Raw genomic sequence first — 24,805 nt, 5'->3', positions numbered from 1 at the left:
AAGATACCTGCCTGTCCCTCATGATTCCTGAAGAGAGGCAATAAAGGAAACACTTCCAACAGAATAAGATAAAATACAATGGAGGTAATTGCTTGAATAAGGTATGTATCAACTAGGGCACAATAAGAGCTCTGCAGGAGGAGCACCAAAATCAGAAAAGGTGTCTTAAAGTAGGTAGCATTTGAAATCAGATTTGAAGGATAAAATGAATTCTTACAAAGCCCTTTGAAGCAGTTAAATCTTATTAAGCCCAATTCAGATCCAAAGGCCACATATCAAAGTCAGTTATACAACCAAGACTAATTTAATCCAGGAGCTCAAATCAGTTGAAGTCCATATCCTTTCTGAGAGCCAGCACCAGGAGACAGCAATCCTCAGACCCCATAAGGTAAGAACCCCTCTCCTCATCTTTCTTTCCCTGATAGAATCCTCAGACCTTTGTTCCCACTGCTTCTGTCACTCTGAAATATCCTCCCCCACCTTATATCTAAAACATATCCCTCCTCTTTAGAAGTCTTGCCCTCCACTACTCAGCCCCCAACTTGAGCACCTTCCTCAGGACTTCCAGAGGCAGCTAGAATCTCCTGAAACCTACCAGGTGCAAAGTAACATTTCACCTTTCTTTAGACTATCAGTCTTCTCAAAAAGAAGAGAGAGATAGGAGACAAGAGAAGAAGACCCAGGGGGAAAACATCTCAGAGAAGATCATGAAAGGAGCAAGACAGAAAGAGAGAGGTGAAAAAGCAAAAGAGAGAAACTGAGAGAATGGAGAAGGAAGTGGAGGAAAAGGACACCAAACGTGAGAGGAATGGAAACATCACAGGGAGAAAAGATCAATGTTAGCATGCAGAGAACATGTCAGTAATCACTTTCCTTCCCTTAAAATGTTATTTTGTGCAATTTTAAAAGTAATGGAAATTAAAACAGTATCCACACATTGTCAAAAAAAAGATACAAAAAAAGTATCTTCTATTTGGAAGATGCAATAAAGTGTAAAGAGGAAAAACATTTAAATGCACATTATTTTAAAAATGCCCATGTCAGGGCGCCTGGGTGGCTAAGTGGGCTAAAGCCTCTGACTTCCCCTCTGGTCATGATCCCAGGGTCCTGGGAATGAGCCCTGCATCGGGCTCTCTGCTCAGCGGGGACCCTGCTTTCCCTTCTCTCTCTGCCTGCCTCTCTGCCTACTTGTGATTTTTCTCTCTCTCTGTCAAATAAATAAATAAAATCTTTAAAAAAAAAATGCCCATGTCATCATTCATAATCAACCATCTCTTAACATTCTGATTTTTTTCTTTCCAGACTTTTCCATATATATTACATGAATATATTCATATAATATATATTCATATAATTTATAAATTATATATAATATATACTGTAACTATATATAATATATGTAATATATTTATATGTATAAATAATATATATTTCCATAAATATATCCCCACACAGCTGAAGTTATAGTATATACACATTTTACTTACTATCTAGTATACGTGTCCAGTCATGCATAGACAAGGCATAGGATATACAAGGAGCACATAATCTTGCTAGATATGGCAATTGGATAGTGGGACCAACTAAGATCAAAACTCCACACCACTGCCTGCTAACTCCCTAACTTCCAATTACTCATTAGTAAAATGCATGTGCAAAATTAGCACCTAAATGTTAGAGTTGTACCAATTAAAAGAGATCATCTAAGTAAAATAGGAGAGCCAATCAGGAACATTAAGGTGAATGTTAGACATTGCCTTGGACAATAATCACCTGTTGTCTTTGACTCTCTGAAACTACATTTGTTTGTTCAATGATCTACATTTAAAATTGTTTTTTAACTCCTCTACCCTTTTAAGGACTCCGTTCTGAATGGATAGTGGATGTGCCTGGCCTCCAGCAAGGGTGACAGTTACATTATCTAAGCAGAGATAGTCCAGGAAAGACCAAAGTTTGACCTTAGGACTAATGTTCCCCACCTGTTCTGAAAAATCACAGGGTCTAGAACAGAGCTATCCAGTGGAAATATAACATTAGCTAAAGAAGTAATTAAAAAATTTTTGGTAGCCACATTAAAAAAGATAAAAAAGAAATAGGTGAAATTAATTTTAATTATTTATTTATCCCAATATAACAGAAATATTATTATTTCACATGTAATCAATATAAAAAATTATTGAAATGGGGTCCCTGGGTGGCTGTCGGTTGAGCACCCGACTCTTGGTTTTGACTCAGGTCATTATCTTGGGGTTGTGGGATCAAGCACTCCATCGGGCTCTATGCTCAGCCCGAGGTCTGCTTGGGATTCTCTCTCTCCCTGGGTGCCTCCCCCTACTTGCATACACTCTTGAGTTCTGTCTCTCTCTCAAATAAATAAATCTTTTTTAAAAATTGAGATAGTTTTATTTTTTATTCTTTTTTTTTTAAGATTTTATTTATTTGACAGAGAGAGAGAGTAGGCAGAGAGGCAGGAAGAGAGAGAGGAGGAAGCAGGCTCCCCAGTGAGCAGAGAGCCCAATGAGGGGCTTGATACCAGGACCCTGGGATCATGACCTGAGCTGAAGGCAGAGGCTTTAACCCACTGAGCCACCCAGGCACCCCTTGTCTTTTTTCTTTTAACCAAACTTTTCAAAATCCCTGTTTGTATTTTTACTTACAGTATATTTCATTTCACACAAGCCACATTTCAAGTGCCCAATAGCAACACAAGGTTAGTCACTACTGTGTTGGATAACACACATCTACAAAAGCTGCGAGTTAAGGACCAATTAAGCTGTGAGTGAATGGTCTTGAGCCTGGGGACAATACTGATTTTCTTAAGGTCATGTTAATGGTCTCATGTTGTACTTAATTCAATTTTTTTTAAAAAGCTGAGTGAATGCACAGGCAGGCAGAGAGAGAAGGGAAGCAGACTCCCCGCTGAGCCAAGAACCCAGGGCGAGCCTTGATCCCAGGGTCCTGGGATCATGACCTGAGCTGAAGGCAGAGGCTTTAACCCACTGAGTCACATAGGCACCCCATCATTGAAGAAATTTAAACATGATAGTACCGAGCTAAGATTTTTTTTTAGAAGTAAGATGCCAGGATACTTGTTGGGGGCATTATGGAAATCCAGGCAGGAAGTGAAGAGGCCTGAGCTAATTTAGAGAGGCTTATCTAAAGAGAGATTGAGGGGCATCTGGGTGGTTCAGTCGGTTAAGAGTCTGCCTTTGGCTCAGGTCATGACCCCAGGATCCTGGGATCAAGCCCCACATCAGGCTCCCTGCTTGCCAGGGAGCCTGCTTCTCTCTCTTCCCTGCTCATGCTCTCTCTCTCTTGCTCTCTCACTATCTCTCTTGCTCTCAAATAAATAAATAGAATCTTAAAAACAAAAAAAAAAGTGAGATTGAGCTCCTAGAGGTCAAGCCCCACGTGAGGCTCCAGGGTGGGTGTGAGGCAGCTTAAGATTCTCTCCCTCTGCCCCTCCCTCACCCCTGAAAGAAAGAGAGAGAGAGATAAAAAGAAAGAGAGAGAGAGAAAGAGAAAGAATGAAAGAAAAGAAACATCCTTCCTGCTTCACATTTATTCCCTCTATTAAAGCATCAGCAAGGAAGATAGGGAAGTAGAGAAAATTGCTTTTGCAAAATGCTGAGCATTCCTTTCTTACCAAGCAGATGATTTTTCTCAGAATAGCAGCCAATGTTGAGAGAGGAGACAAGCACAGTTCTCTGAACCTTCTCCTCCTGCTAAAAAGTTCCAGACAGGACTTTGATCTCACAGGATAATTATTCCTACCCAGATATAAACCGGTTTGCAATTTTATTGTTCCCTTCCCCCAAGAAAAGGTTCACAGGAATTCAAAAGAGGTAATGAGCCAATAAAATAGGAATATTATTCTAGAATCTCTTATTTCTACCATACAGGACTTACATGTATGTAAGGGATTTAATAGTAACATTGAGGAAGGTAATATCTTCCTACCATTTCTACCACTAGCTTTGACATCCATTCATCTGCTCATTCATTCAATTAACACCTATTGATATTTACTATAAGCAGCGTTCTGAGATAGGTGCTATGACAAGGCAATATGCAACAGTGCATCAGAAATAGATCTGGGGGTGCCTGGGTGGCTCAGTGGGTTAAGTCTCTGCCTTCAGCTCAGGTCATGATCTCAGGGTCCTGGAATCAAGCCCCGCATCGGGTTCTCTGCTCGGCAGGGTGCCTGCTTCCCCCTCTCTCTCTTCCTGCCTCTCTGCCTACTTGTGATCTCTGTGTGTCAAATAAATAAATAAAATGTTAAAAAAAATAGATCTGAATCTGAAGAAGCTTATTAATTCTCAGACAGTAAGATATGTTAAATAATATGTTAAATAACTGTAAGTTGGGTTTAAAAATGCCTAAAATGGGTGTAGATAAAATATTATGGAATCTAAAGAAGATGGGGTTACCCCAATTAATGGGAAACAAGAGTTTAGTGGAATAAAACTTTGCATTTAAAGTGGACAATAATTTATGTATAAGATTTGGACTTGCAGAGATTTGGGAAAGAGCAATTTAGGCCACTATTTCCCAAAGTAGACTTCGAAAACAAGGTTCTGAAGAATATTGGAAATTCCAGGTAAACAGCATTTTGGGTTGTGCTGGTAAGTGGCCTATTTGTTCTCAAATTGATTTCCTTCTCTCCTGCTGCCATGTTTTGTATTTCAAGAAGTTGCTCCTTACAAATGACATTTCTCAGACTCTCTTATCAATTTCTTTGTGGTTTGGTTTGGCCACTGAAGGCAAGGGCAGCAGATGAGGAACCATGGGCAGGGTAGATCTTTCCTTCTCCCTGTACTTCAGATAGTATCTTCAGTAGTGGCTGCATCCCCTTTGTGGTTCCAACTGCAGATGGACAGTCCTTCTCTTGGTGGTCCCAGATTCTGCTGGGTAAGCCTGGCTCCTGGTCTGTGTGTTTCTTATCTACTGATGCATGTTAAGTTACCTTGAAACTTCACAGCTTAAAACAACAAAAATTTTATTATGTTGCACAATTCCTGAGGTTTAGTAATCTGAGAGTGACTTAGCCAGGTGATTCTGGCTCAAGGTCTCACATGAGGTTGCAGTCAAGATTTGGCTGGGGCTCCAGTTGTCTCAAGGCCAGAATAGGGCTGCAGAGTTCACTTCCAAGTTCATTCACACGGTTGTTGGCAGGACACAGCTCCTAACTGACCATTGGCCAGAGACTTCGGTATTCTGCCAGGTGGCCTCCTCTCAGCTGCATACAACATGGCAACGTGTTTCTCCAACAGGAAGCTACCCAGGAGATAGAGATACCAGAATAGAAGCTGCAGTCTTTTTAATACCCTAATCTCAGAACTAACAAACCATTACTTCTGTCACATGCTGCTGGTAACACAGACTAACTGTGATGGAGTGTGGAAGGAATACACACAAGGCTATGAATACCAACAGGCAAGGATATGAGGGCTCTCTTGGAGGCTAGTTACCGCAGTAAATCCTGTGGTCCCCAATGATTCATGTCCCTCTCACATGTAAAGTGTATTTACTTTCTCCCAAAGTCACCAAAAGTCTCTTATAGCAATAGCTTGACATCAGCACGTCATCATCTAAACCAAGTCCCAGGGCAGCTGAGGCTCCCTGAGTATGGTTCCTTGAATATAGCTCCTTGAATTCAGTCCCTCTCCCCCTTAGAAGCTAAAGCAATACTATCTGCCCTACATTCACCCAACAGACAATGGAGAGACAGGCATAATAGTGTAACTGCTATACATATTCCTGCTTAAAAAGAGGGAAAATGGCAGACACAGAGGAGTCACTTGTCCATTGTAATTCCTAAATCCAGCTGAGCAAATGTTGAAGCTTCCTTGATTAAGTCTCAAGGTCTCAGAATAATTCTCCCTGACTCTGAACTTCATGTTCTGGGGTCTTGGTTCTGACTTCTGAGTCATTCTCCCTTTTTCATGAAAGATAGCCCATGTTTACAGCTGAGGAGTAGAACTTTGAGAGACTTAAAGCCTTTTTTCATTTTGTACTATCTGTTTTGGTCCACGATGAGAATGCTTCTGCATATACACTTCCTTTAAACATTTTATGAATTTTCTGTGAATCTTACTGGATTCACACCAGTTAGACAAAAGATACACCAACAAATATCTTTCTGATGAGATGGCTGAAGGCTAAGCTTCCTAGATGCTTTATCATTTTATTGAGAGACTATGTGAGACATACCTTTAATATCCTTAAGAGGACAATTTGCTGAACAGAATAGTACTCTGACACACAACCTTAAATCTTTTTGAAAACCTGACAAAAGATTTTACTGTCGCACCATTGCTTCATCTTTAGACTGTGTTCTACTGGCAATGCCCTGGACTTGATCTTTGCTCAGAAGCTGTATCTTTTTTTTTTTTTTTTTTTAAGATTTATTTATTTATTTATTTGACAGAGAGAGATCACAAGTAGATGGAGAGAGAGGCAGGCAGAGAGAGAGAGAGAGAGAGAGGGAAGCAGGCTCCCTGCTGAGCAGAGAGCCCGATGCGGGACTCGATCCCAGGACCCTGAGATCGTGACCTGAGCCGAAGGCAGCGGCTTAACCCACTGAGCCACCCAGGCGCCCCAGAAGCTGTATCTTAATGTTAGAACTGTTTACTATTTGGAGAGGTGAAAATTTTCAAAATCAGCAAATTCAGTCTCCTTTTTGTGGAAAGTTCTTCCTTTATTTTACTTCTGTCCTCCACATGTATCTATAGGCAGCAAGAAGAGAGCTTTGCCTGGCACCTAGTTCATTAGACACATTTTCTACCTTTCAGTTAGAGCAGGCAACAGTTTTGCTCAACTTTTTGCCACTGTATAATAAGGATCCCCTTTCTCTAGTAGCAAATAACATTACCTCATTTTCTTGCAAGCCTTCACCTGAATTGTGATACCTCTATTAGGGTTTCCTCAAGTACTTTGGACTTTCACTATCTCCAGAGTCCAGCCCCCAGTTCCAAAGTCACTTCTGCATTTTAGGATTCTGTTTTAGGAGAATCGTACTTCTAGGTACCAATACCTGCATTAATTATCTACTTCCATGAAATATATTATTCTGAAACTTACCAGTTAAAAACAGCAAATATTTATTTATTATCTCACACACTTTCTGAGGATCAGGAATTCTGAGACCTGGCTTGGCTACGAGGTTCTGGCTCAGGCTTTCTCATGAAGATGCAATCAGACAAAATGTCAGCTAGAACTTCTGTTACCACAAGGCTTAACTGGGGCTGGAGAATCTACCAAAAAATGTATTACCACATCTGGGCAGCACTACCTCTTCCCTTAGTCCCTAGAGTCTAGGGGGTAGCATCTCCCTCATATTGCTCATCTGTGGGCTGTCCCACTGTTACTCTTTGAATTCCTCTAAAATGTTAAAAACTAGTTTCTCATGTCAGATTCCTTTTATTGATTCCCTGGCATATGTGCTGTTTTCTGTTCTGGATCCTGATTTATATGTTAGTCAACTAAGTCTTGTTGAGTTGAACAAAGTTTTGTTTGAGGTGAACAGATTTCTTTACTGTGGGACTTTCCAGAGCCCTTAATATGCTAAATACATTGTAAACCTCCCTGAGAAATCTACAACAGACAGCATTTCGCAAATTCCTTTTATCACAAGCCCTGCTTTTTTGTTTGTTTTGGTTTTACATGCACCTAATAGCTAGGATGCAAAAACCATGAATTAGAAACATCATAGTTCAGTTTGACTGGAACAATGAGCTTTGAAGGAAAGCAGTAGAAAACATGGTGAGAAGAGGGTGGAGGCTGAATCACATAGGGCAAGGTGTTTGAACTTGATCCTATAGGCACTGGGGAGTCACTGAAAGTTGCCTCCTGTTAGGTGCAAAGTTAGAATTGTTGAGCTAAACTGTTTAATTATAGCAATACCCTTTATTTTCCTTTTATATGCAGAATTATCTAGTATAATTAGTGAAATAGAGAAAAGAGAATGATATTTCCTCAGGAGGAAAGAAAATGCTTCGATGTATGCCCCTAAAAACCAGTTTTGTCAGAGAAGTTAAAAAATAGAGGAATTCTTTTTTGAAAAGAATTGGTGATAAGAAAAGAAGATGGATGTGGGTGGCTCATTGGGTTAAAGCCTCTGCCTTCGGCTCAGGTCGTGATCCCAGGGTCCTTGGATGGAGCCCCTGGAATGGAGCCCTGAGTCAGGCTCTCTGCTCAGCAGGGAGCCTGCTTCCCTTCCTCTCTCTTTGCCTGCCTCTCTGCCTACCTGTGATCTCTGTCTGTCAAATAAATAAATAAAAAATCTTCAAAAAAAAAAAGAAAGAAAGAAAAGAAGGTGGAAGTATATCTCAGGGAAACAATGAGCTAGTAATTAGAGTATAGACATCTTTTGAGAAAAGAACTATTTAAATGTTAATGTGTACATTATTTACCTATTTCTACAAAACAAATTATCCCCAAACTTTTTGGCTCAAACAATAACATTTATTATCTCTCATAGCTTCTGTGGCTGTTTGGTTCTAGCTTAGAGATTCTCATGAGGTTAAGTCAGATGGTGATTGTGCCTACAATCATCTGAAGGCTTGACTGAGGCTCCTAGACCTGCTTCCAAGGTGGCTGACTTACATGAATGGCAAGTTAGTGCTGGCTGTTAACAGGAAGCCTCAGTTTCTCTTCATATAAGTTAATTTTCAGGGGTCCTTGCATTCATGGTGACTGCTTTTCCCCAGGGCAAGGGACCGAAGGAGCCATGGCAAAAATTATATTGTCTTTTATTGTTTAGCCTCAGAAGGCCTACGTTGTCACTTCTATAATAATCTGTCACAAAAGTCAGCCCTGATTCAATGTAGGAGGGGAAATACCAAGATACGAGGATCAGTCTCTGTTATCTTGGAGGATAGCTACCAGAGCATATTTTCTATCTTTCTAGATGCCTCTGTTAATATTCTTTCCCTCAAACAAAGCTACTTTCAAGACATCTTGGATAGCCAAATCATGTAGCCATATTGAAAGCACCATATTCTCTGGTCAAATTATAAAGAATTTCAGTGCAAGGTTTGCCAGTCTTCAAAAAACGTTTTCTGTTTTCAAAAAACGTATGGGATTTCTTACTGCAAAAGTTAAGCAGGCCAGGAATCTCTCAAGAACAAAGATTTATCTGAAGGCTGAAATTTCATCATTGATGAAGAAAAGTAGTTTGTGGTACCAGTTATTTTATTCCTCCACTCACTGTAAACAAATTCATCTTTTGGGAGGGGCCAGGTATATATAATATCTGACAGGCTTGATTTTAGAAGGCCCGTTTTTAAGTACATGAAAATTATATAAATAATCAGTAACTTTTTTTCTTTTAAAAGTCCAAACTGCATTCATTCAAAATCTGTACCTTTTAATGTGGGATAAGATACTAAAAGTATATGACCAGAATAAATGTTGACATTTTAATTAATAAAAAGACATATATTTTTCTTACAAGAACAACCTTGACCTTTATATATCTCTTCTCTAGGAGACTATTCCAAAGGTAAACTATTGCACTTTCCCTTAGTGATGTGCCAAATAAAGGCAGTATGGTATATGAAAAGCATAAACTTTGGAATTCAAGATTTCTATCCTGACTCTGCTAGTCATGTGATCTTGTGCAAGTTACCATACTTCTCCAAACCTCTGTTTACTAATCTGTAGAATGGGGGGACTATAACCAAACTGAGGATTAAATTATATAATATAATACTTAGCAAAATGCCTGTCAGAGTGAGGGCTCAACAAATGACAGTTACTCTTTATAGCCTTTATTTATTTTTTAAAATTTCTTTTCAGTGTTCCTGAATTCATTGTTTATGCACCACACCCAGTGTTCCTTGCCAATACATGCCCTCCATAATATCCACCACCAGGCTCATTCAGCCTCCCATACCCCTCCCCTCCAAAACCCTCAAATTGTCTGTCAGAGTCCACAGTCTCTCATGGTTCATCTCCCCCTCCAATATCCCCCAACTCCCTTCTCCTCTCCAGCTCCCCATGTCCTCTGCAGTATTGTCTCAAATGATAGTTACTCTTAACAATTTGGGCAAGCAATGCTACTATCCATGAGTTCACCTTTCAGTCTTCAGTTCTTATCTACTCCTGGTGCTACATAGCATGTGTGATTAGTGACTTTTTTAAGTTTATTTTTTTTTTAATTTTTATTTTCATTCCAGTAATTAGCACACAGTGTTATATTAGTTTCAGGTGTACAATATAGTGATCAACAATTCCACACATCACCCAGTACTCGATTCTCAACAAGAGTACTCCCTAATCCCCATCACCTATTTAACCCATCCCCCCATCTGATATCAGTTTGTTCTCAATAATTAAGAGTATGTTTCTTGACTTCTCTATTATTTTTCTCCCTTTGCTTGTTTGTTTCATTTCAGAAATTCCACATATGAGTGAAATCATATGGTATTTTCTTTCTCTGACTGACTTATTTCACTTAGCATTATACTCTCTAGCTCCTTCCACATGGTTACAAATGGCAAAATTCCATTCTTATTTACGGCTGGATAATATTCCTCTGCATGGGGGCACCTAGGTAGCTCAGTGGGTTAAGTCTCTGCCTTCGGCTCAGGTCATGATCTCAGGGTCCTGGGATAGAGCCCCACATTGGGCTCTCTGCTCGGCAGGGAGCCTGCTTCCTCCTCTCTCTCTCTTCCTGCCTCTCTGCCTACTTGTGATCTCTGTCTGTCAAATAAATAAATAAAATCTTTAAAAAAAATATTCCTCTGCATGCACGCATGTGTGTGTGTATGTGTGTGTGTATAACATGTATCCAGAGATGGATATAACGATGTGTATAACATCTTTATCCAATCAGTTGAGGGACATTTGGGCTGTTTTATCTTGGCTATTGTAAATAATTCTGCTATAAACACAGGAGTGCAATGCCCAGCAGTATGATTGCTGGATAAGGTAGTTCAATTTTTAACTTTTTGAATAACCTCCATGCTGTTTTCCACAGTGTCTGTACCAGTTTGCATTCCCTCTAACAGGACACTAAGGTTCCTTTATCTCCTCATCCTTGCCAACACTTAAAGTTTCTGTGTTTTTTATTTTAGCCATTCTGGCAGGTGTGAGGTGATACCTCATTATAGTTTTGATTTGCATTTCCCTGATGATAAGTAATGATGAGCATCTTTTCATGTGTCTGTTGGCCATCTGTATGTCTGTATGTCTTTTTTTTTTTTTTTTAAGATTTACTTATTTATTTGAGAGAGAGAGAGAAAGAGAACAAGCACATGAGCAGGGTGGGGTGGAGCCAAAGGAGAGAGAAGGAGAAGCAGACTCCCCGCTAACCAGGAAGCCTGAGGCAGGGCTCAATCCCAGGACCCTGAGATCACGACCTGAGCTGAATGCAGCAGACACTTAACCAATGAACCACCAGGTGCCCTCATCTCTATGTCTTCTTTGGAAAAATGTCTGTTCATGCCTTCTTCCCATTTTTAATTGGATTATTTGTTTTTGAGGTGTTGAGTTTTTAAAGGGATATATGTGTGTGTGTGTGTGTGTGTGTGTGTGTGTGTGCGTGTGTGTATGTACATGCACACACGCACACACACACATATATATCAGATATGTCATTTGCAAATATCTTCTCCCATTCTGTAGATTGACTTTTAGTTTCATTGATTGTTTCCTTCACTGTGCAGAAGCTTTTATTTTGATGCAGTCCCAATAGTTTATTTTTGCTTTTGTTTCCCTTGTCTTAGGAGACATATTGTGATTAGTGATTTCAAAATGTTGAAATGAAGGAACTACAAAAATAACAATGATTAAAAAGCTTAATTTATGGTTGTGTTACTCCTTGTCTTTCAGTTTTCTCTGGATGCAACGCAGTTTATTCAATCCGCAATTCAAATATGAACTACACATTTTAAAAAATCTGCTTTTTTTTTCATAATAATGATCTTTAAGAAAAATAAGACACTGCAAAACCACGAAATGATCATTACATTATAAATATGGGCTTAATTTTCCCAAAATTGGACTTTGGAAAATAAATGTTATAAATTTTGAGACATTTTGAAAAGTATTGAAAAACTTTGGAGGTATTCACCTTTGTAAGACTCTTTTCCTCTATTTTCCAGATGGAAAGGAGAGAAGGAAATAAGGGAGATGGAAAAAAATGGAGAAGAATCATATTTTTAAAGGTCTTTTTATATATTCAAATGCAGAATAGCCATGACCAGAAAGACGAATTACAAAAAATAATCAGGAATCTAAATATGTACACATTTCGAATCAGTACTAAATGGGCTTGACAATTTTCGATGGAAAACTATTTACTTTGCATATATTTGTATCTTAACAATTTTATATACTTCTCAATTTTTAAAAAGATTTTATTTATTTATTTGACAGACAGAGAGAGAGAGATCACAAGTAGGCAGAGAGGCAGGCAGGTGGGGGTGGGAAGCAGGCTCCCCGCTGACCGGAGAGCCCGATGGATCCCAGGACCCTGGGATCATGACCCAAGCTGAAGGCAGAGGCTTTAACCCACTGAGCCACCCAGGTGCCCCTAATTTTATTTATTTATTTTTTTTCTCACCATAGCACATACCCTCCCCAATGCCCAGCCACTCCATCCTTCACACCCCACCCCACCCTGGGCCCCCAGCAACCTTCAGTTTGTTTCCTGAGATTAAGAGTATCTTATGGTTTGTCTCCCTTTCTGGTTTCATCTTGTTTCATTTTTCCCTCCCTTCTCCTATGATCCTTTGTCATGTTTCTGATTCCTCATATCAGTGAGATCATATGATAATTGTCTTCATTTTATATTCTTTAAAAAACTTAAATAAGAATAACACTTAGAAAACACACAGAATGAGCTGGTCTCCTTTTAAAAAAGAAAATATGAGTAAACTAGATTAAGAAAATGTGATTTTTTTAAACATAATTTACAAAGCAGCTACAGATATTATTTTTTATTAAAAAACATTAACACAAAGTATTAGTGTTGGCTTACATAACTTTGCACAACTCAGTGATGTTTTGAAAGGACCACAGCCTATATGGATATAATGGAATGCCATGTAGCTACCAAAAATGATAAGAGCCTCACTTTGGTCTGTACATGGAAATGTGTATAGAGTAATATAAACAGGAGAGAAGAGACACAAAATAGCATACTCTGATTAAACTATGAAAAACATATGCCTGTATAATGTAGTACAGTGAATGTACTTCAGTGAACCGAAGGCAGAGAATACCATGTATGTAATTACTCAATAAATACTTGCTGAATAAGAGTAAGTGAAAATTATTTTAAATCTTATAGACAGAGTCAAACATCTTTTCTGGTATATTTCTATGGCTTTGTAGTTGAGGCTAATTTAGCAGAAAAGGCCCTTACAGACCTCCTGCAGTGTTTATGATAAGATTAATTTAAGAAATTATTCTTATTACTGTGCTTGCCCTTCTTCCAGCCTACAAGTATTTCCCCATAAATTTTGCTTCCCTTCTCTTCAGAAATTCTTCTTTCTTTGATACAATTGAAGCTAGAAGAGATGATTATCTGTGCTTTACTCTCATTTCTTTCTGAGGTACTTGTATCCAGATATTTGATTATTAATTTTTTATTATTAATTTGGTACAGTGCTTAAACAGCCATTAGCTCTCTCTCTCTTGCTCGCTTTTTTTTTTTTTTTTTGCAGCCTCAGTTTACAAACTTGTCTGAAGTTAAATGATACCAAACACCACTTTCAAAACTGTTGGGCGTTGGGACAGAAGTGAGGGTCAGAGCAAGGGAGGAGAGTTCACAAGGCCAGCAATTAGCAATGTGGTCTCTACCCAACGTCTGTGGTTTTTACCAGCTTTAGAACTATTCATCTCAGCCGTGGGGCTCCAACACTTCTCTCTCCAAACACTAATACTTGAACCTGCTCCCCTTAAAAATAATAGCATTTTGCATTTGTAGAGCACTTAAGTGTTTACAAGACACTTTTTACCCCCATGATCTTATTTATATCTTATTTAATCTCTTTATTCTCATGCATGTTATTTATTACAAATTTTTCTAGGAGAACTAATGGGAAAACTCGAGTAAGATGTGGGAAAAGGAAGTTCATAGATAGTGCCTTATGAACTGCCAAAATAGTAACACTGTAATCATGATGAAACCAAAGCTGTTTTGACTGGCTAAAGTTCGTCACTCCTGATAGAGTTGATTTGTTACCTTCTGAGGGCTGATGTTCTCCTTATTCTTCGCTGTCTGGCATCCATAATTAGTTGTGTTGGAAAGCTGACACTACTACTAAGGGCATGCAGGACTTGTCTCTCAGTCTAGTTAGTACCTGGCTCTGTCTTCTTTGCAAGCTGGAAACTGGCGGTTCTTCATTTCAGCCTTAAGAATGTCTGGCATCGGGCGCCTGGGTGGCTCAGTGGGTTAAGCCTCTGCTTTCGGCTCAGGTCATGACCTCAGGGTCCTGGGATTGAGGCCTGCATCGGGCTCTCTGCTCAGCAGGGAGCCTGCTTTCTCCTCTCTTTCTCTATGCCTGCCTCTCTGCATACTTGTGATCTCTCTCTCTGTTTCAAATAAATTAAAAAAAAAAAAAAAAAAAAGAATGTCTAGCAGCTTCCACTTTTATGCATTTAGGAGCCCTGAGTGACCACTGGGTAAGTTCACATGGAGGGGGAAAAGCCCTGGGACTACATGGTAGGAAAGAGAGGTCTTACCTTGCCAGTGTCCCAGCTGAGTCTGGCCTTCCAGACATGCCCAGTGAGGGATCAGATACATGAGTGAAGCTACCCTGGAGATTTCCAGCCTCAGCTTCCAGCTGACTGTGGCCATGTGAGAGACCCAAAGGAGAGCAACAGAACTAACAGGCAGAGCACCAACTACAGCACACATGAGAAATTAAAAAAAAAAAAAAAGATTACTGTTTTAAGCCACTACATTTTAGGGTGGTTTATTAAGCAGTAATAACCAAAACACTACTAAGATTAATAATATTAAAGATTATGGTTAGTTTGGAGTCCCATTAGATAACATTCAGTCAAGAAGCTTAAGAATACCAGAATCCTACCTTAGACCACAGCCACCCCTAGACCCCCACCCCCACCAGTGACTGGAGGGAGAAATATATACAGGAGACAGTGGCGAAAGAAAACAACACTTGGATTTTAGCTAGGTTTTTTTTCTCTGATAAGGTGGTCTGAGGACACAAGCCTAGAGCTTGAGGTTTACAGGGCCGTTTTTGGGTAAAATTAAAAATATTTAGCTACCAGGAAAGCCAAGAACATGCCCAATCAAAATGGACACTAGCTGAACCAGGCTGCACGTTCACAGAGTAATAACTTCAACCTGGTTGTTCCCTCTCTCTAAGCCTGAGAGCAGGTCTGGGTTGGAGTGTCACTCAGTACTATGGAGACAAAGACAGAAGAGCCCAGAGAGATCCACACCCATGTGTGACCCAGGTACATTGTCCGTGATCTTGACTACAGGGAAAAATGACCTGGTCTATGTCTTGGAATCTGACCAACCAAGTTAGCCATTTCTGTCATGGAGGGTAAGGAAAACATGAAGGGTCATAAGGAAGAGACTGTGGAAGCATCCCCCTCCCTAGACCCTTTACATAATATCTCCTTTAATCCTCACAGTAACTGTGAAAGGTAGAAATTTTTCTTGCCATATTACCCATGAGAAAATTAACTACTATAGAGGCTGAATGACTTGTATTAGGAATGACAGTGGTGGGTTGGAGGAGGTTGAAAAGGAGAGATGATTTTCGAGTATGGCATGTAATAAAGTCACTTACATTGTCATCTCAGTTGTTTTCTGTTCAAGTGAAGAACAAAGTCAAAGGAAAGTTCTGTACGTTAGAAGCACCCAAGCAAATAGGGCCCAAAATCACCCTTTTTTGTGGCTTGTGGGAAGAAGTCATCTCCTTCTACTACAGCAGAGAAGTAGCTGCACGCCAGCAGTGGTTGGTGATATGACTCAGTGTACAGCCACTCAGAAATACATGTGAAACCTCCCCTCCCCCCATAAATCTTTGAGAAATACAGAAGGGAACTGAGGTTCTAATGACCTCCTTGTAGGAGCCAGTATCCAAATGGATTGTCAAACTTGAGCAGCCTGGAGAAATGTCTGCTACACAAACATTACATCTCCGACGGAAAACTCTATATTTGTTCCACCCCCACATTCTCCATTCAAGTTCCCAGAAGTTTGCAATTATCCTCAAAAGATGTTTCCAGACAAGGCTTACTCAGCTTCAGTTTTCAGTAGGATAAGATTCTTTTGTTTTGTTTTCATTTCTTCGAACTTGGCTGACCATTCTCAGTCCATCCTAGGCTGGTGGGTAAAAGCCAGTCATGAACCACATACCTGTTCTCATTCACTTTTTGCCTGCCTGTTCTTTCTCTCCTAATCCTTGATTCTTGGCCCTATGTATCAATTTGGTATCTCCATTCCTCTCTTTCTTTGTGTCAACCCCTCTTCATTCTTGCTGGGTTTTACTTTCTTCTTCAGGCCACCTGGACTTTGACCTCTTGCCCAGCTTTCAGTTATGCTAATCCCTCTGACTTGGTAACCTATATTGACTTAGCTGAAAATCTTCGTATCAAGGCCCAGGACTGCAGAATTCCACCAGTCAACTGCACCTGGGTGACACCTGGTGGCATATATCGTCCAAGCCCTGTGCCTGGGGAAAGAAAAATCTGACAAAATCAATGGCAGAAGAGAGGGAAGAGTTGTTTTTAACCCACACTTGCTGTCAGGCCAGCCAAATTTCTACCTGCCCACCTCTGCACCATTTTTTCTCCAGCTCTAAGAGATTTAGGAAGGATTTTTAAAATATATATATATATATCCTTGGTTACAACAACTTTGGAAACTGGCAGTATCTACTAAAACTGAACATATGCATATACTTGTACTAAACAATTCTACTCCTAGATATATTCACAACAGAAATGCATGCATATGTTCACCAAAAGACATGTACAAGAATGTTCATAGCAGGACTATTCATGATAGCTAGAAAGTGGAAACAATCCAAATGTCCAATAGCGGTAGAATAGATAAAGAGGAGTAGATTCACACAATGTGCTAATGCAAGAGCAAAAAAGAACAGACCCCTGCTATGCATGACAACATGGATAAATGTTACATATATAACGTGACCCCAAAAAAACCACACACAAAAGAATACATAATATATATTCAATTTATATAAAGTTCTAAAACAGACAAAATGAATCAATGTTGTTAGAAGTCAGAAGAGTGATTACCATATGGTGAGTGGTAACCAGGTGGGGACACTGGATTGGATGCTGATAATGTTTGTTTCTTAATCTGCATCCTGATTAAACTAGTATGTTCACTTTGTGAAAATTCATCCAGCTGTACACTTGTGATTCATGTATTTTCCTGTATATGGTCCATGTGAATAAAGCAAATGACAGAAAGAAAAAATTTCCTTAATTTCTCCTGAAAATGTAAAGGACACTCAAGTTTAGTGGCTGAGTAAATGGGGTTCCTTGTGTTCCCACGCATCATTTGGAAAACCTAGCAATTTCTATTAATCTATAAAGCTTGTAGATTCCTCTGCTATGATGAAAACACCCCTCCTCAAGCCCCTCCCCTCCACCTCCAAGTGGACATCTTGGTACTTGGCAAGATATGATCAGTGGTATGTCACACAACCAACACTATACAGGTCTCCACCTCTTGGTTCCCAGGTGGAATGGATGAAACATAATTGTGGGACCTCTAAGAAGGAGTCAGGGGGTATTCTGGGACAAGTTAACCAGTTGGCTGGATAAGACAGCTTGCAGGCTGCAGAGCATGGGGCCACAGCAAATTGCGAAGCTGTCAAGGGTTAAAACTGTAACAGATGACCACAGAGATTATCTTAGTAAATTACATGGCTATTGACAATAGGTAGAGAATCAGAGGCGAGGTTTGGGATAACAGGACGGAAATGGAGACCATCAGGATAGATCATGTACTTTGATTTAAAAAACAAACAAACAAACAAACAAACAACATGGGAATGAGCAGTCACAGGCTTTTTAAAAAATTATTTATTTATTTGAGGTGGGAGGGGCAGAGGGAGAGAGAGTCTTAAGCAGGCTCTGCACTATGGGGCTCAGTCTCATAACCTTGAGATCAGAACTTAAGCGGAACCAAGAGTCAGGCACTTAACCACCCAGGCACCCCTAAAGCCACAGGCTTTTAGTAGGACCTTTACAGCCTCTGTGAATTGGGCAAGAACTGTTGTAGACAAAAATCCTATACTCTTCCCACTACTATCCGGCTTCCCTCTCTGGGTACTTTGTTTTGGTGACATCCCTCACTCACATCCTACCACCCAGCTTCTAGGATTTTGGTTCCTTGAACATTTCTCAGCCCTGCTGGCTTCTATAATTTCCCATCATCTGGGGTGAGAAATCCCACACTTCAGCCCCCAAACCCTGACCCCTCCAGTCCCTCATAGGTCAACAGTAGTCCTCTCCTTCACTCACCATCGCCCTATTAGGGTGGGGATTCTGGATAGAAAGAAAAAGGGCAGCTAGAGCCAAGCAAGGATATCTCCTCAAAACTCAAGGTCATGTCTTTGCTGCTAGAGTCACTACACATCTTCTCTAATACTCTGCCCCTGGTGCAGTCTGTTTCCTTTTGGACTGTGTTGCTGTACTAGGCAAACCCATGTAAATTGGCATGGAAATTTATAATGAGGTCCACCAGTATCTCTCTGTTATGTTAGGAATTTGTCCAGACTATAGAATTCCTTCCCATCCCCTTTGCTTCAACTTATTCATTAGCCCCCTTGTTTTCCCACTTATATTGATTCCATACCTTGGCACCAACCACTCTAGCAAAGTGAGGATAATAGGCACTCTGTTCTGGTCCCTGTAGGATGCTACTCTACTTGGCCACCTTTGTCCTATTTCATCCTAGATAGAATAATCGAATATGTCCTATAATCAATATGTCCTATTTCATCCTAGATAGAATAATCAAAATTCTCTTTGCTTCTATAGTATTTCCTGCTGTTTATTGTGTCTGTTTGACATTCTCTTTCTTAAAATGTTACAAACTAAAATCTGAAACAACAGCAGCAATACAGGGTAGTAGAAGTCTGTATTTTGGAAACTGACAAAACGGGATTGAATTCCTAGATCTATCTGTTGCCTGCTATCTAGGAGACCATGGACAATTTTCCTGTCCTTTTTAAGCCTCAGTTTTCTCAACTATAAAAGAGTGATTCAGTCTTGAATAGTTGTTGGGAATGTTAAGTAATACTGTGTGGGGATAATATCTGCTCATACAAACTACTAAATAAATGCTGGTTGTTATTGTTAGAAGATTTGTTTTAAGAACAGACATTAACTACCTTCCAATCACTGAATTGTGTTACGGAGTCCAGCTGATCTGAAAAAGAAAATGCATTTGCTAAGAAATACACAAATGAATCTGTCTACTAAGAAAAGCATACACAGCAAGCGCTGCAAAGAAGCACATTCTGAGGTGCAGAAAAAGGCAATTCAAGGATACAAATTAAGCACCAAAATTACATTATGCATTTAAAAACACAAATATTGGGGCACTTGGGTGGCTCAGTGGGTTAAGCTACTGCCTTCGGCTCAGGTCATGAAGGTCATGATCTCAGGGTCCTGGGATCGAGTCCCACATCAGGATCTCTGCTTGGTGGGGAGCCTGCTTCCTCCTCTCTCCCTCTGCCTACCTCTCTGCCTACTTGTGATCTCTCTCTGTCAAATAAATAAATAAAATCTTTAAACACACACACACACACACACACACACACACACACACACAGGGGTGCCTGGGTGGCTCAGTGGGTTAAAGTCTCTGCCTTCGGCTCAGGTCATGATCCCAGGGTCCTGGGATCGAGCCCCACATCGGGCTCTCTGTTTGGCGGGGGCCCTGCTTCCCTCTCTCTCTCTCTCTCTGCCGGCCTCTCTGCCTACTTGAGATCTCTGTCTGTCAAATAAATAAATAAATAAAATCTTTTAAAAAATAAAAATAAAAAACCACACAAATATTAAAAAATTGATAGAATTAAGAAAAAGTCACAGTCCTAAGATAGTACTGATCTCAATAAATGGTTTTTGAATGTGGAAGGACCTAAAAGAAGCTGGCTCCAAAGTAGTATATGTTTGGTCTACCTATAGAGAATTCTAGAGAGAAGTAGTATTTATGTTGAATGTTGCAGCAGACAAAGGGTATGAGAGAACTAGGCCACAACAAGAAATGCAAAAGTTGGGGCAGCAATAAGACAAAGGCCAATTAATCAACAAAAATCAAGAGTAAGTAAATAAATTTCCGAGGGCAGAACAAGATAAGATGACCAAAGTACATACAGTCTGCAGGGAGGAGAGCTACTGATCAAACAGCTGGCCTCAGAAAGGGTCACAGGAAATGTGGCAGAGGCAGAGTTAGAAGAACAGAGAGTCCCCAGACTCAACACAGAAGGACTCTCAGTATAGAATCAACATACTCTTTGAGCCTCAATAAAGCCATTATAGGTCGCCTGGGTGGCTCAGTTGGTTGGGTAGCTGCCTTCAGCTCGGGTCATGATCCTGGAGTCCCGGGATTGAGTCCCACATAGGTCTCCCGGCTCCGTGGGGGTCTGCTTCTCCCTCTGACCTTCTACCTTTCTCATGCTCTTTCTTACTGTCACTCTCTCAAATAAATAAATAAAGTATTTAAAAACAAAAAAGCCATTACAGTTCTCTCACTTGGGTGAGAATGCATCTTTAGGAAACCTGGTCTGTAACCTTGCTGAATATTGTAACTAGATGGTTAGAAGTTGGAAAAAGACTTGACAAAGTTCTCTGGAAAAGTATTTCAGAGCTGTTTTGGCTAGCTTCTTGGATGCAAGCTTATCTGAGTGTCACTGATGGAGAGGATTTGATTGGATCATGGATGTGATTAGTAAATCCCCATGGTCAGTACGCAGGTCCACAAGCCTTCCCAGTTAATAAAACAGTAAGATTATCTTTCTAAGAAAAAATATTTAGTGTGTCTAGCAGTGTCTAGCAGTCTTCCTGGTTATACACCACAGTGGGGAAATAGAAGCAGCATTCTGTCCTTGGAACATCTTTTCTCTTTAGATGTGCAATGCCAAATACATCTTTAAAGAGTTCCAGAAAGTCAGTCTTAAAGCCCCTGAAGGAATCTTTTGTCTCTTTTTATATAGATGAGCTAAGTTAAGTTCCAAAGAAAATTTAGGAGGCCATGTAACATACTGGAAAGGGGACGAGTTTTAGTGCCTGACAAATCTACTTTGAATTCCAGCTTTACCACTTATCAGCTGTGTGATTTTGCACAAATTTATATAATTTGACTCACTCAGAGTCTCAGTTTCCCCAGGTATGAAATGGAGATAATATCTATTGGAGAGTTGTTTAATATGTATCTCACTATTCCTGACACATTGAGGCTAATGACACTTAGTAAATGGTAATTCTCTTTTCTTTCTGCTGATTTTTTTTTAAGATTTTATTTATTTATTTGACAGACAGAGATCACAAGTAGGCAGAGAGGCAGGCAGAGAGAGGGGGGAGGATGCAGGCTCCCTGCTGAGCAGAGAACCTGATGCGGGACTCGATCCCAGGACCCTGAGATCACGACCCGAGGCGAAAGCAGTGGCTTAACCCACTGAGCCACCCAGGCGCCCTTTCTGCTGATTTTTAAAGGATAAAGCCATATCTCATTTCTTAGAATAAGGTTCCCTCCATCTAGCAACCTACTTGCACTTTCTATAAACATACTTGACTGCTATCTTAATCCTAGATGATGTTCTTTTTTCTTTTATAAGATTTTATGTATTTATTTAAGATAGAGTGTGTGCACACATGACAGAGAGAGAGAAAGAACACAAGCTGGGGTGGGAGGAGAGGCAGAGAAAGAGGGAGAAGCAGGCACGTGGGGAGCCCGATGCAGGACTCGATCCCAGGACACCGAAAACATGACCTGAGCTGTCGGCAGATACCTAACCTACCGAGCCACCCTGGTGCTCCATGATCTTAGATATTCTTAATAGGAACATAAAAGGATGTCTAACTTGACTGTATAACTACAGAATAATTGCTCCCCCAAAACATCCATCTCCTAATCCCTATAACCTGCGAGTATGTTACCTGACTCAGCAAAAAGGATTTTGCAGATGTGATTAAGGTTAAGCACCTTGAAATCGGGAGATTATTCTGGATTATGCAGGTGGGCCCAACTTAATCACAGGAGTCCTTAAAAGCAGTGAACATTTCCCAGCGGAAGTCAGTGAAAGGGAAATGTGATGGTGAAGAAGGGTCAGAAAAATTTGATGTATAAAGGGGTCCACACACCATTGCTGGTTTTGAAAATGGAAAAGTGTGGGGCACCTAGCTGCCTCAGTCAGAGAAGCATGGGACTTTTGATCTCAGGGTTGTGAGTTAAAGTCCCACACTGGGTGTGGAGATTACTTAAAAATAAAAATCTTTTAAAAAATAAAAAAAATGGACACAGAATACAGGCATCCCATAGAAGCCAGAAAGGGCTAAGGAAACCAACTCTTCCCTAAAAGCCTCTGGAAAAGAATGAAAAAGAATGAAACCCCTCTAACATCTTGATTAGTGAGGCCTTGTCGAACTTCTAGTATAAAACTATAAGATAATAAATTTGTGTTATTGAAGCCCTAGTGGTGTGATAATTTGTTATGGTAGCAATAGAAAACCCATATATATAGACACTGGAAAGAGCTCAGGACCATGGGGGTAATTGACAGTATGGCTCTCCAATTAACCAACCGATGAATCATAATAACCAAGCAAAATTATTGAGGATGATATGATGAAAATTATCTACACAACTCCTCATATTAATATTCTAAAATTTTTTCTAATCTTCAATTTATTTTATTTTTTAAAAAGATTTATTTGAGAGAGAGAGCAAGCATGTGGTGGGGGAGTGGCAGAGAGAGAGGGAGAGAGAATCTCAAGCAGACTCCCTGCTGAGCACGGAGCCCCACACAGGGCTCAGTCTCACAACCCCAAGATCATGACCTGAGCCAAAATCATGAGTCGGGTGCTTAACTGACTGAACCACCCAGGTACCCCAAGCCATTTGTCTAATCTTCAATTTTAAAATGCAGATGTGCCCAAGCAAATCTGGTTATCATTGCTCAAGAGTAATGCAAGGATTTTCTTAAAATGTAGGGTAAAGGGGCGCCTGGGTGGCTCAGAGGGTTAAGCCACTGCCTTTGGCTCAGGTCATGATCCCGGGGTCCTGGGATCGAGCCCTGCATCAAGCTCTCTGCTCAGCAGGGAGCCTGCTTCCCCCTCTCTCTCTGTCTGCCTCTCTGCCTACTTGTGGTCTCTGTCTGTCAAATAAATAAATAAAATCTTTAAAACAAAATGTGGGGTAAAAAAAACAAGACAGTTATGCCAGGAGTTCTAGGTGGAGCATAAGCTTTGTCTCCATTCTGAATTCAATCATGTCAGGACATCTCCGTCACTGGCCATCACTCTGTTCAGAGAAAGAGATGTGCTTCATGGGAAAAATAACTAGATTCCTTAGAGCTCCTGTGCTTTCTTCAAGTTCCCAAAGCTGAGACTCCCAAGAGTGGCAATTCACTGAAGTTACCTTTAGAAATAAATGGTTTATTATAAAGATGCATATTCATAAAAGTCCAGGGAAGGATGAGCAGTCAGGGTCAGGAAGAACAGGAAAAGGCGGGTAGCTGTGGATTCAAGGAAGTTCCAAGACCTCAGCCAGAAGTTTTTGTGACTCGTTACTCTTAGGTGACTCAGCTGCTCCCTGCGTGTCTGCTACACTCTCCACTCACTACTGTCTGGCTTCCTTACCATCTACTCTATGTGTCTTCTCTGCATCATAGATTCTGTTTACTCATAACTTGGCTTACTCATGACCTGACTTAGTCAAACTTTTGACTCATTCAAGTCCCCTCCTGACTTCCTTGACTTCTCTTAACCTCATAGCCTTTCTGCTTTATTCATGCATTTATTAATTTGGAAAATACCTATTGAGCAACTACTATGTGCTCCCATACAGTTTATTGTCTAGTCAGAGAAAAAGACATTAATCAGATAATCACAAAAGTGCTTCTAATTGCCTCAGCTTATTTTTGTTCAAACCAGGCCTTAGGGTCAGTTGCTAAACTCTCCGTAAGCTGGCCATCTTTAGGAGCAGCAGCCGTCGTCTGTCATGTTTACTTGTCCACAACATCCAGACAGAGCTGACTGGACTAAGGGTTGGCATTTGACTAAGGACAATTAATACCTTGGCTGCTCAGCAACCTGCAGTTTAACTCAAATTAATAAGCTTCCCTTGGAAGAAAGAAATTACAGTGCACCAGACATTATATGGAATTGACAGGTTTACCATGTGCAGATAAACCTCACACTCCAGAGCAGTGATATAAATGTGGGAGGACTTTAACCCACAAGGAACATTCTCATTCATGAGCTAGAAAGTTAGAGGGCACTTGTTTGGTTCAGGCACTCTGAGTAGGGTGCAGGGCAGAGAGCAGGGGTGTTTCTGAACATAGCATAGGGCTATGTTAATCACTCAAATGATGACCAGAGTGAGGCTTCAGGAAATTCTGCCAAGTTCCTTGCAGGAAAGCAGCCTTAGATAGGGGTAGATAGGTTATAGTTTCCAAGAAATTTGCTTCCTGGGCTGATGAAGACAAAGTCGCAAGAGCAAGAGGCCTTTGGGCTCTCTGGGAGAGTCCCTAGTCAGGCCTAATTGCCATAGGTTTCAGCATAACACTAGCTCTTATGCCAGACTCAGAACAATTTGCATACCTTAGGC

General features: G+C 40.4%; 1 long non-coding RNA gene across 2 annotated transcripts in view; it reads right to left on the bottom strand.

Moving 5' to 3' along the window:
* Window positions 1-5,017: 5,017 nt before the first annotated feature.
* The window catches only part of LOC132003620 (uncharacterized), a 173,356-nt gene continuing 153,568 nt past the window's right edge, over window positions 5,018-24,805 (bottom strand). For both annotated transcript variants that reach the window (XR_009400253.1, XR_009400252.1), the window contains 2 exons: window positions 14,698-14,859; window positions 5,018-5,277 (listed from right to left, as the gene is read on the bottom strand). This is a non-coding gene — a long non-coding RNA (uncharacterized LOC132003620). The remainder of the gene's footprint in view (window positions 5,278-14,697; window positions 14,860-24,805) is intronic.

The sequence above is a fragment of the Mustela nigripes genome, chromosome 16 (assembly GCF_022355385.1).
Source record: "Mustela nigripes isolate SB6536 chromosome 16, MUSNIG.SB6536, whole genome shotgun sequence".
In the NCBI taxonomy this organism is placed as follows: Eukaryota; Metazoa; Chordata; class Mammalia; order Carnivora; family Mustelidae; genus Mustela; species Mustela nigripes.
The sequence above is the reverse complement of the archived record's forward strand: the minus strand, read 5'-3'. Positions and strand labels throughout refer to the sequence as shown.